The sequence below is a fragment of the Protopterus annectens genome, chromosome 11.part0 (genome assembly GCF_019279795.1).
Source record: "Protopterus annectens isolate FY-2018-M chromosome 11.part0, PAN1.0, whole genome shotgun sequence".
NCBI classification, from domain to species: Eukaryota; Metazoa; Chordata; order Ceratodontiformes; family Protopteridae; genus Protopterus; species Protopterus annectens.
In genome coordinates this window covers 440,932,543-440,946,417 of record NC_056745.1, presented here as the reverse complement: position 1 = coordinate 440,946,417, position 13,875 = coordinate 440,932,543, and the positions used below count along the sequence as shown (strand labels likewise).

Genomic DNA, 13,875 nt, shown 5'->3' with positions numbered 1-13,875 from the left:
CATTGACAACCATGTTCATAAAAATGCACATTTTTACATAGCTCACTTCCGTATTTAAAATTCTTACACTCAAAATCAATACTAATAGAAATAAATACAATCTCATAAATACCTTAGTTTATTACAGTAAAATTCCCCAATAAATATACCTACTTCAAAATCAATTCATCCTAAAAATCTTTGTTGTTAAATTACTTCAATGCATGTATGCAAGGGTGTACAGCAGTAAACACTAAATGTAATGATCTTGGTGCCCTCTACTGGACAAAGTTAAACGTTTTTCTAAAAAAGAATTTCTCATCTAAAGGGAATCCCAAACATTCATATAAATAGGGACTAAGTCATAAAAGTAGATAAAAAGCCAATATGAGGCAAAAATTAATGTACCATTATACCCTAAATTAGAGCTTTGCAGCTCTTAATTTTAATATGGGTAGGATGTAAATATACCCATTAAGTCCAGGCTGTTTTCCTGCATCCAAGAATACCTGCAGTACAATTCTCTATATTCCAGGCAGGTCTCCCAGGGTCCTCCCCTGATGTCAAGCGGGATACTTTCTAAGACAAAAAAATTAAAACTAGCCTGACTACATAAAATTGTATGCTTATAAAGGGCATTAGTCTTGTTTTTATTTTTAATGTCATATATATGCTCATAAATTAGTCTCTTTAATTTGCACTCCGTTTTACCTATGTAAATTGAGGCACATTGACTGCAAGTCACCAAATAAACCACTCTTTCACTATTGCAATTATAATACTTATAGCTACACAATGTTCTGCCCCGGCTTGTCAATACAATACTTTCTTTGTTAGCCACATATTGACATTGTTGGCACCCACCCACATTTGTATGTACCTTTACGTCTGTTACTGAGAATCTTACTGTTAGCTTTATTAGCTTCCAATAAGTTTTTCAAGTTTTTACCCTTTTTATAAACAAATTTGAGGGGGCCTTTGTCAGAAAATGTCAAGTCCATAAATTCCATAAATCTTTCCCATTCACTTTTCACAATATTATTGAGCCCTAAAATATTTACGTTGAATTCAGTAATAACGGCTCTGCTGGCATTATAATTTGCTGAGTTCACTGTATTGTGCTGCATCACAGTAATTCTATCATCCCCCAGAACAGGGTCAAATTTTTCCTTTCTACTTGCTGCCACTTCACATTTGGTATAATAAATTAAAGCTTCTGGGTATCCCCTTTCTAGGAAAAGCCGATGTAAAAATTCACATTCCTCTATAAAATCATTATCACAAGAAGTCATTCTGGAAGCATGGATAAATTGGTAACTATATTCTTTTTCTGGAACTGGAGATGTAGACTAGAATAGTGCAAATAGGAATTAGAGTACGTGCTTTTTCTATAAACCTTAGACTTAACACTACCATTCACTGTCTTTTCAAGGGTGACATCCAAAAAATGTACAGAGTCTCTAGAGATAGTATGTTTAAATTTTCCGTTGTAGAGTCTAGGTATTTTACAAATTCAGCTAACTTAGCCTCCGTCTCAGTCCAACATATACAGGTGTCATCCAAAAATCTGACATATTTAATACAAAAATGCCTATATTCACATTGTAAAATAAAAACTGTTTCCCACCAAGCCAAGACAATGTTCACGTAGGCAGGGGCACAGTTTGCCCCCATCACAATGCCTTTTATTTGATTAAATAATTCCCCACTGAAATATAAGAAATTATTATTAAGAACTAAGTCCATAAGCCCTAATATAATATGTAAATCATTATTAGGAATTTGGACATCTGGAACCTGATCGGTGTGCTACTTTTATGACAAAGTATATTAGAGTAGGATTAATTATGTGGTTGTTACTGTCTGAAGAAATCTGCTGTAGTGGACAAAAACGTAATATAATTGTGTAGCATTAATAAAGGTACATCTAAGCTGCTGGATTCTCCGTTTCATCTTGTGGTTCTTTATTGGTCTTTATATGGTGAAATTCCTCTTGTTATAAGTTTGATTTGGAAGATTGCTAGTTCACCTATGGCACAGCCTTAGGAAGAGGGAGGAAACTGAGCTACTTATCAAAAACCCGCATGGAGACAGGAAGATTAAACTGACTCCAAACAGAAGCTATCCTAGCTGAGAACCAAACCAAAGAACCAAGCACTGTAAGTCAGCAACACTAACTGCTGTGTAACTGTACTTCCCTAACATGTGATGTCAGAGTAAGAAAGCAGTACTGGGCAGGAGATCAAGGACATTTTAGTTTACTTGCATTAAAAATAATAAATCTGGGAATTTACATATGACATCAAAGCAAAGACCATGTGTTCACTGTGTTGGATAACCCAAAGGAGATTTGTTTTATGTGTTGGAAGTATGACAAGAATAATTCTATTATAATTTGTCAGAAGTGCTGGTTTCTCCCAAGGCTTCCGCATATGTAATTGCTCTGCTAACTTAGAATAGGCAAAGTTGAAAGGAAGTAGTTTTAATGAAGAAAGATGCTTGTTTTCACTTGTAACAAGTCTTATGCTTATTAAAGATTATTAGTAAGATTGTATTTTTTTGATGTACATGTGGCTTGGGTATCAGCACATGCTACATGTATTTATATTTTCAGTATCATGGTGTACTTTACTTTGAAATGATAGTATGCTGAAAACATGTTTACATAAGTTCAGGTGTACAGTCAATGGCAGTGTGAAACCATTTAACATTTTGCTGCATTAGAACTGAGTGCACTTTCCTGCACTTTCCCAAAATACAAGACTATAGCTCTTCAGTATCTACCATACAAAAGAAAAAGTAAGTAACATTATAAAAGAATGCCAAATTAAAACAAGTAAATAAACAGTTAATTTGGGTGGGGTATCATTAGATGTGTAACAATAATTCTGTTTGAACTACTTGCTGTAAAACAAAACTACAAAATCAAAGAAAATTTGAAACTTAACCCTTTGTTATTTTCAATTCTGATTTTTGGTATTCCATAATCTAACAATAATTTGAGCCAGGTTGTGGATCTTGCTTCGCTCCAATATGCCAAAGGCTCATGGTTACCTCTCAGTATCGTACCTCTGGAATCAGAATAAAAACTGCTAGAAAGACCTAGCCAAGCTACCTTAAAAACCTCCTGGAGTGGATGCCCATGTGATATATGCAAATAAGCCCTTAAGGACAACCATTTGGCTTTATTGGACTGAATGTGCCCATAAAGACTTAAAAAGTAAAAAAAAAAAAAATCATGGGCCTTCAGAAACCATGTAGCTGAAACACTGTTATGTCCTTATGAGGTCATTTGCATATGCTGTAGGCCCCTGCTACAGGAGGTTTAAGGTATCACACAGTGAAGACTTTAGCTTGGCTGGGTATTTATTGCGTGGTTTGTCTGAGACCTTTTTACCCTTTGGTTTGTTTGTAAGCTGAGGAATCCGAGACAAAGCCAACAAATAATGGGGACGAAAGTACAAAATTAGGGACAAATTTTAAATATTGACCTTGTATACATAGAAAGCAACTAGAATAATATATTTCACATTAATAGGCATTATCTGAATGATACTAAGTCAGAAACATAAATGTTATTAGTGACTGCAGTCTTCCAACAGTTTGCTAGAAGACTACAAATGGAGACATTGTACAAAATCATGACCAATTGAGAGCCATAACTCAGTATTTCGGAAATCACTTGATTGCATGTGATAGAATAAAACACGAGATTGCTTGGGGACTGGTATGCACTATTTTGACATACAATATATATGACAAACACTTCACAGATGTTAATCCTCTGCAATTTTACAAGCCGCTAAAAGTAACTGTCAGCAGGCAGAAACCTATAGAATTAACAGTAAAATAGTTAAAAACATTAAGAAGTAGTAATTGAAAGCTTCTAAAAGTCAGTGCCTACTATACTGTTTGTTACTTCCAGTAACCTTTTTGCCACAGTTCTAGAGGCTCTGTGTATCCTAGGACAGTACCTGCACCCCCCCCCCCCATACCTGTTTTCACAAACAGTGATGGCAGCTGCAAGCTATTGCTATGCCTTCAGGGTGGTCTTTTCTGTTCTTCAAAAAATGTTTAATCACCTAGTTTGGTCTAGGCAGCTTGGAAGATAGAACTGATGAACTCAGTGCACTCTATAGCCATATGATATGTGTACATAAATGTTTCTATTAGCACTGAATAGGACTGGTCACATACAAAGGTGGTGTTATAGGTTCATAGGTTGGTACAAGGCTATTGGCCCTAGGGCCTATACAAGCCTAGCCATAACAATTCCCTGGCTATTTCTTCCCACACTATTTACTTCCCTGGACCCCTGTCTAGCAGGGTGAGACTCAAACCCTGCACTTTCTACTTGTGAGGTAAACACCTTAACCATTATGCCAACCCCAACTCAGTCATGAAACAAGATGTGTCATAATTCACTGTGAAATTCAGAATTCTGGCTACTGTTTCTACAAGTAATGCAGTTCTGCTCACAACAATTGTTCTTCTCATGGAGTGTTCTGCTCCTTTGAGATATCAATTTATACTTGTGTGATTGTATTGGTGTATCTGGTTAGTTGTAACAATCTGTTTCAATTAGAGCTGACAAAAATGCTACTTTCTGGGCTCCACCATTTACCTGTATGTTGTGTATATATGTCTGTGTTTACATTTGCACAAGTATGACAGCCAAAGCCCAACAAGTATGCCACTGAAGTCTGCTAAAGAACCACAGGAAAATTGTAGGTTGCAGAATGTTGTTGACTATGGAATGTCACAGTTTGTGAAGGTGCATAGCATGGGTGACTGATGTCACCTCCTGCTATGTCGAATACATCGAACTATGGGTTTCGATGTATTCAGTTTCGACCTGGCCAGAATTTTACTGTTCCAGATTCGGGATTTTGGGTCAACCATGTGACAGGTCGACCCATGCAGTTTCCTGGTTTCAATAGTAAACCAACTTTTTTGCATCTTTCGTGTTGAGAAGGCTTGATACTCTTATGGGAAGGCTACCCATTTCCAGAGTCCACTGCAAGCAACTATCAATCTGGTTGAATTCTAGAAATAATTGTCATGAAGATGAACCATCAATAAATTTATTAAAGTTAATGTAAACGCTTTAATCTTTAATAAACTACATACTTCTAAATGTTTGTTGCTGCAGATATTTTTGGCTGCTTTGTCACAGCTCTAAATAAGAACTGCTATACTGATGACAATTACTTACCTTTTTATTTTAATGTCAGTACAATGAAATGTTGGTCTCTGCAGGACTTCCTTTGCTATTTATTCCTTTGTGTGACAACTCCACTCTAGTAGGTACCTTATTGTTATGTCACTGACAGTATGCTGGTCTCTGCAAACTTTTTGTTGCTGTATCTTCTTGCTTTGTCAGAGCTCCAATTATATGTGCTACTTGTCTTTTGATTTGACAGTACAGATTCAAATATCTGTATTTTCTGATATTTCATCGATGTATTTTTTTTTATTATAGTATGGAAATGCAAATACCCAAAACTGAGAATTTTTGTAATTCTTAACAGCTGTGTTCTCCTGTAATACATGCCCCATGCCTCCACACTCCCTATCTCTATATAAACAAAGTTTGCTGTCACTGCATCTCATAAAATGAGATAAAAAAAAAAAACAAAAGAAATCCTTCAGGTGGCTTTTTTTCTGGACTCTATCTAGCATCCTGATCTTATTGCCTAAAGAACTGTACACTCAATTCTGTGTGGTCTTACCAGGGCACCACAGAGTAAAATCATTGCCTCTTTGCTTCTGTAATCTGTCCTCCTTAGGATCTCCACCTTTCATAGAATTTGCAGCCACCAAATCCCTCTCAATCTTCTCTTGGTGGTTCATCAAAACACTGAAATTTTTTCTATCCTTTCATCATCAGATCCATTCCCACACATGATAATTTGTACCAGAGTCGCTGTGGTCCATGGGTAGCACTTTGTATTTCTCTACAGTTAACCTCTACTGTCATCTTTCTGCCTTTCTTAGACTTTTCTTTCCATGCTGCAATTCTGCATCAATTTTATATCATTAACAAAAAGGATGATCCTACTATGTATTCTCTCTTATGTTTGTTCTGAAACAAACAAACACACTGGCACTTGACCCATAACTAAACCTTATGGTGGCCTGCTAGTCACTTCCCTTATTCCAGACTTCATCTTTGTCATTACAACTGGTTACATCCTACACTTCATTCATGCAACATTCTGGTTCCTCAGTCATAGTCCTTTACATACCTCATGCAATTTTCATAGACACCACCTCAATAGGAACAAGTCAAAGGTTTTTGTGAAGTCTGAGATGATCAGCTCTACCACAGACAACAATGACATTTTTCTGTAATGTAGCTATGAAATTGATTCATATGTAATTGGTTCAGATGTGGGTGTTAGACCATCTGGACCATGAGCCCATGTCAGTTGTCTTGATGATTGTTGGCCTCTTGAAAAGCAAAGAGCCTTTACATTGGAATTCTTTTCATGATTTTCCTTGTCATAGGTTCATATGAGATTACTAGGCTAATGGCCTGAGAGCCCTTACAACCTAGCCAATATAACCTAATTTTACCCAATATGTGGCCCCCAGGGCAAGAGGATGGCATGGATTTGTGTCTATGCCTATCCATTGATCCTTGCATTTAAAGAAGGCCAGGGAAGGGCTGTGCTTAATCTGAATGGGAAGCCTGTTCCAAAGAAGGGGTGATCTCTGAGACACACATCTGTCTCTCCAGCATATTATCTTTGAGTAACCGACTAAGTTTAGAGTCCTAGATCTTCATGCTGTTTGACTTGCAGTTGTGTAGGAGCTCCATCACGGCTGGATTTGTGAGTGCTTTCTAGATCAGGCATAGTTCATCCCTTAATAGTCAGTAGGAGACAGAATAAGGGGCTAGGGCTTTTAGTCTATCTGTATAGGACATTTTGTTTACACCCTCTATTTTCCTTGTGAGGAACCTCTGAGGTTGCTCCAGCTTCTGTAAGTGCCTAGTCAAGTACATGCCAAATGGCGCATTGTACTTTATTATTGGTCTAATGAGGGTTGAGTACAGTGGGACTATAACTTCTTTGGATCTAGATATCATACCTTTACCTATAAATTGTGCCACATAGACAGACCTCCTCACCACTGTGGACACATGGCAGTCAAAGTTCAGGCTATCTATCTGCATACCTAGATCTCTCACCTCTGAGTCTGCTGTTAGGGGTGTGCAACTTGATGTTGAAATTTGCAGTGGTATTTCATTTCCCAAAGGGTATGGTAATGTATTTTTTATATTTAATTTTAGTCCATGGTTCTGATACCAAGCAATTGGGTGATCTAGACCCTCCTGACAGATATTGACATCAGGGATTGTGTTGGTGTGGTTTGTTTCCATTTGTATAGATGTATGATTGCCTGTGTCATAAGTGATGGTTTAATAAATATGATTCTTGTTTAAAGAAAGAAAAAAAAAGGGCAGGATCGAATAATTTATGAAATGTTGCTTACGTTATATGATATATAGCAATATATGTGAAGTATAATGTTTGTAAACATGAACTTATTAATACAGTTTGATCACTTTTATATAAATGTAAATGTGCCTATGTCACAGTGATAATTCAATAAAAGTGTTTAAAAAAATGACTAATGTGGAAGGCTTCTGGATGATAAAGTTTGCCAACGACTAGAAGCTGTGTGCAATCATTGAATCCATGTTGCAAGCATCCTACATCACAAACCATACTGACACACTCCCAGTTGCAAACATTTTACATCACTTATCTACCCAATCATTTTTAGTCAAACATTACATAGCTCTGTTAAGTCCTGCCTCCTTTCAAACCTCATTCCTCCCCTGTATGTATTGTTACCACAATTCACATTTTTCTTATGTAGTTTACTCCTACCCTTTTCTAAAGACCTCAACTCCAGTTGTTTTATCTTTTGTTATTATATTCACTACTTCTAGTGCAATTGGCTTAGATTTTGATTTCCATTTTCTAGTAATTGCTTTATTGGAAGCCACCATAATTAGACTCCATAAGGCCTTACTATGTCTAGGCAATTCTGATTCTGTATCATAGCTCACATGATTTATCTCCCTCGTCACACCAATCTGCCCACCCAGCATCTCTGACAGTGCATCCTGCAGGGAATCCTTAAATTTCACCAACACACTGCACTCCCAGAAAATATGAGCCCTGTTACTTCTTTCTTCCCTATCACACCTCCATTTTCTGTCAAACTGAGGAAAAATTCTCTGGAGTCTACTTGGGCTAAGATATCTATGTAAACATTTCCAAACAAAAATCCTAAATCTAGACTTTGTTACACATTTGGGAGACATACATGTATACTCCCAATGTTTCTTTCTGAGTTGCTTATCCAATCTCTCTTTCCAGTTCTTTCTACCCTCCTTTGATTGATTCTTATAGTTATCATGCAATATTTTATATGCTCTACTAATTATTCCTTTTTAATGGCAGTTTCTGTTCTAGATTCTATTAAAAACTCTAGCAGTGCTGATCTTTCATTTAGGATCCTCCTATTTCTTTCTCTTTGCCTATCATCTGCCTTCCCTTTAAAGGACTGATATCAATCTCTAACCTGCTGTCCAAATAATTCTTGGCATCTTCCCATTCTATCATCTTTCCCTCTCTACGTACTTGATCCCAATACCTTACTTCCTTTGCCAGTTTTCTCCAGTAAATTCCAGCCCCCTCTTGCCTATTTTCTATGTCCCTAATTACAGTCATCCCTATTGGCAGAATCTCCTTTCTCCATTCCCATGTTGGCGTAGTTCTTAGGATACTTTCTGCTACTTTATGGATATCATATTCTGTATGATTATTGTTATTCTCCTTGAAGGCCTGCATCCAAAATCCCAGTCTCTCCTTGTTTCTTGAGGTTCCCCCTGTTTCATCATCATCCCTTTCCATTTTGAGTTATGTTTTTCTGTTTGTGCTCTGTAAAGGAGCCTTAACTGTGTAGCTCTGAAATACCCCTTCACATCGAGTAATGACTCTTGCCATCTCCCCATCCCATTCCCCAGATAAAGTCCTTCAAGCTCTTTATTAATTGCTATCCACAACTTCTCTGGTTGATAAAATATCCCTGACCTGTGTATAAGACTAATGTGTCTAAAAACATTTTAACTGCATGTGTCTTACTATCCATATAACAAAGCTTCAATTTTCTCAGTTTTTGTATTATCTTGTTTGAGTCACTTCTTATATATCTTTAGCTGCCACACCAGAATCCATTCTCCTAAATACTTCATTTTATTGTGTCCCCATAAATCTGGATATTGCTCAAGCAATTCATGTGTGGGTACATAATTTACCACTGTTGCCTTTGTTTTAGCTTCATTAATTTTGTATTTCAAAAAGATCTGAAACTGTCTCAAAATGTTCCACAACACTGTAATGTCTCTTTCTGGTTTTGTCAGGTATAAAATAATATCATCCACAACAGAGCCAGCTTTTCTGGGCTACCATACCAATTATATACTTGAATTTCTGACCCCATATTTTCTTTGCCAATGGTTCTAAATAAAATTCAATTAACAAAGGGAAAAGGGGACACCCCTGCCTGGTTCCTCTGCTCAAACAGAAATTATTGGAGAGAAGTCCACTCACTTTAATTTTCACCTCTGATCCCTCATATATCCTCCAAATCAACCTTATAATTTTTTTTCAGAAAATGCAAATGCTTCCTTTGCCCTGCTTATAAAGTCCCAGCTTACTCTGTCAAACGCTTTCTCTCTGTCAAGACCCACTAACAACAATGGTGTTACTTACATTCTGCTTCCCTTCTGGATCATTAGTGTTCTGTTAATGTTGTCAAATGTTTGCTTCCAAAAAACACATTGATCCATATCTATCAATTTTGGCATTACTTTTGCCAGTCTTTAGGCCTTTATAGACATGAACACTTAATAATTATGGTTTAGTATTGAAATGGGCCTGTATGAAGCTGGATCTGCTGCACCTTTACCATGTTTAGGTATTACAGGTACCACTGCTTTTTTCCAGTATGTTGGTATTTCTCCTTCTTTTAAAATGCTGTTAAAATCTTCCACATCTTTATCTGTTTTTTCCCTTCTAGCTTCCAAACGTCCACAAGAATATCACCAATTCCTGGGGACTTTCCTGTAGATTGGCTATGCATCTGAATTTTTATCTAATCTCCTCCTATCCTAACCATTAGTAATTGAGCCTCACCTACCTCTAACCTTGGCATATTTAATTCTTCTACAAACATTTCCATTTGTATCTTTTCTTGATTTCCACATTTCTCTGTTTTATACAGACTTTTATAGAATTTCTGAAATATTTCTAATACCTCTACAGGCTCTCTTGTTACATTCCTTGTTATAGGCTTCCTAAGCTTGGCGACAGCACTTTCTACTTTCTGTTGCCTGAGTCATTGTGCTAAAAGTTTTTGTGCTCTAGTGTTATTGTCAAAAAACAGTTGCTTAACAGCAATCTTTCTAAACTCATGTATGTTATCCCTTATTTTCTGCTTAGCATTCTGCAGTTGATCCTCTTCTTGTTCTATGATATTCCCCTATTCTGCAATACTTTAACATTTGTCAGCCCCTCAAGATAATTCTTGTTACTTCTTAAATATAGTTCCCTTTCTTTTTCCACCCTATTTTTAAACTCCACCTTAATTTTATCCCACTCTCTAGCTATATTTTCAAAAGTAATTTTTATCCTCTGAAGTAGCTCCTGAATAATCTCCAGTATCCATTCCATAAATTCCTCTCTTTTCAACAGATAGGTAGGAAAACACCAGTGTCTCATTTTTATTCCATTACCCTGTGTTTTTATTTTAGTTATTATTGGCTCATGATCTGAAATAGTTTGGTTAAATGCACATGTTCCTGTGAAATGTTAATTCTGTCTAGCCTAGCCCAGTTTTTATATCATGGGGAATAACATGTAAATTCACTCTGAACTCCTATTACTTGATTCACATATTCCATGCCAAACATTTTATAAATTTCTTCAAAAATCTACCCTCCTTTGTTATACTTTCCCTTCTAGGCCCCCCAGACACATCTTCACTGCTGCAAATCAAATTCCAGTTCCCACCTATAAGTGGTATCCCTTGCTGAAAATTGATTATTTCTCCTAGAATTGTCTTAAGCTCCATTATAGTAGTTTTAGGTATAATATAACTACATGCCAGTGTAATAATCCTCCTCCCTTGCCAGTAGCCCCTTAGCACTATAAATCTCCCATTATTATCATTTTTATCATCCTCTATCACTATTGGAACTCCTCTTGCAATTAATGTAAGTACTCCTCTCTTCTTTTGTCCCAGGTATTCCTCAAAATAACCATCCTGAAAACCTTTCTTTATCAAATTCGCATGTTCAGTTCTTTCAAAGTGTGTCTCCTGTAACATAGCTATTTGCACTCTACATTTTTAAATATAGTTCGTTATTCATTATTTTTTGTATTTATCTGTGAGACCATTGACATTTAACGGCATTGCAGAAAGCATAATTTTAAAAACTTATTATTCCCACCTTTTATGTTAAATGTCTAATTCCAGCTTTTGTGTTACATGCATACACTGGTAGGTTGAACTTTTATATAGTTGTTTCTTGTCATATCCATTTGAGCCTATGTCGCATCTTACAAAAGGCAGGAGATGAAAAGCATGCCCTGGGAAGGCATTTCACGAATGGCAAGTTTAAGGCTGTTTTCAAGTTTACATTATTGGATGAAATAAAAAATCCAGAGAGAATGTTTAATTTGATTACTCTTGGTAGGTCAAATTAAAATCATGTTACCCACCAGGGTTGAATAATTGAGAATAATTTATGGCATACTTAAAAAGAAAATGGTTAAAACATTCATTGGCATTTCTATCATTTCATGTGATTTAAGTTTTGTAATGATACATTTTCAGTCTGAAGAAGTCTCAGTATGCCTGAATCCTCACCACTGGCACTGGAGAGGGACCTTCACTTGGAATACAAATGGATACACTCAGTATTTCCAGATGCAGACCTCTCTGCATCAAGCACAATTTCCCTTAAGAGCAGACAGGGAACACACCCATTCTGGGGTCTGGATCTCTGTCTCTCTCCAGGCCTCCAATAAGACACCCCACTGGTACAGCTGTAGGGTTAGGGCCCCAATCATGTCTTCCATCACCCTCTCTGTGAAACCAGTGCTTCACATCCCTGCCCCAGGTAGCTGACACACACACTCTTGGAGATTTAATTTTCTCTCACACACACACACACACACACACCTGGGAAAGGCTGGCACATATTACCTACTCTACAAACTTTACCCAGACTATAAGGTAGTTTCACTGCCACTAATCAGTTACTATAAAGCTGTTAAAAGGGTACTCAGTTATACTGAGTGAAGGTAATAAGTAAGGCTTCCAGGAGTGGCCAGAGTTATCACCAAATAAATATGTGAAACTACTCTCAACATTTAAATATTTTTCTAAAAGGACCAGCCACACTGAGAAGTTTCAAAGTATTTAATAATAAATAATAAAAGAACATGAGAATACTAAATATATATTTACAGTAAATACCAGAGTTTGTCATAGGGAGTATTAAAATTAACACCAATGGAAGGTTTCACACATATATATATAGAAAAACACTTGAGCTACTTTCACTATATATTCCTAACTGACTAAAAGAATTACTGCTCCTACTTACTGAATAGAGCAAGACAAGATTGGTGAGTGGTCCTTATTGTCAGATCCAAGACAGGCTACAGAATGCTGCTGAGACTTCAGTCTCCTCTAATATAAAAACATTATTTCTGCACAGAATGACATCACATACATCTGGTCATCTAACTCTGTTTCCCATGCTATCACCAACACTAGGAGTTACCAGGGATTAGCACCTATGTGCTACAATACACAAAGATAGAGCATTGCTCAGATGTGGTGCAGCTGCTGGAAGTCATAAAACCATAAAAATTTGCACTTTTCCTACAGGAGCTATGACCTATTTTCTAGTACAGACATTGTGTCTCTGCCTCCCTTCAAAACTGGGGGATAACATCTTTGTGACTTAACCCATAAATTTAAAAATATTTTTCCAAGGTCAGGTGGATTAACTTCTTCTCTCTCAGTGTATGCTGTTACAATGTATACATTTGATTCAGTTACAATAATATATGTACATTTCTTTTCCTTCCAGCAGGGGTGCACTGTTAATGCATTTTAATACAAGCAAACCTCACAAATACATTTTCAGCACAAGCATTTGTAGAAATCAGTTTGATATACAAATGAGAGACCTGTTAGCATAATGGTTAAGGTCTTTGCCTCCCATGCACAAGGTACAAAGTTTGATCCTTACCTTTGACCAATGCCTGTTTGGAGTTTGCATGTTCTTCCTGTGTCTCTGTGGGGTTCCCCCACCTCTGAAAAACATGCTGAGTTTTTCTATCTCAAACTCACCAATGAATGGAGCTGTAAGCAGCAGCATAGACTCTATGTAGTGCCCTATAGGGGAAAGAGTTATACAGACCAACCACTTTGGGCATCTACTGTGGTGCTCAGTATCCTCAAGATAGTAGAACATGGATCACAGACTGCATGCCCTGGCAGGGCTAGCCACTCAAAGGTGAAAATATGGCTCTAGGTGATTAGGTCATGTTGAATAGTGTTCCCAAAATGGGCATGGGTAGTTACCACTGATAAGAGGGTTGAGGACCCAACTTACGCCGGGGACCCATGCTAACAGTGGGAGGGGTGTATGTGCCCCTATTAGCCAGTGTGTGCCTGCCATAAAGCCCAGCAGCCCTGGGTCAATAAGCGACTGGTCACCGGTGTCTAGTTGCCCATCCTGGGTTACCTGGGATTGCTCTGTTTAGAGAAAGCTAGATGTAAAACCAATCAATCTGC

At 37.1% G+C, this 13,875-nt stretch overlaps 1 protein-coding gene across 1 annotated transcript in view; it reads left to right on the top strand.

Annotated features, from left to right (window-relative positions):
• Positions 1 to 13,875, top strand: part of SVOPL (SVOP like) — a 716,183-nt gene that overhangs the window by 463,525 nt on the left and 238,783 nt on the right. The gene's annotated exons all lie outside the window — the stretch shown is intronic.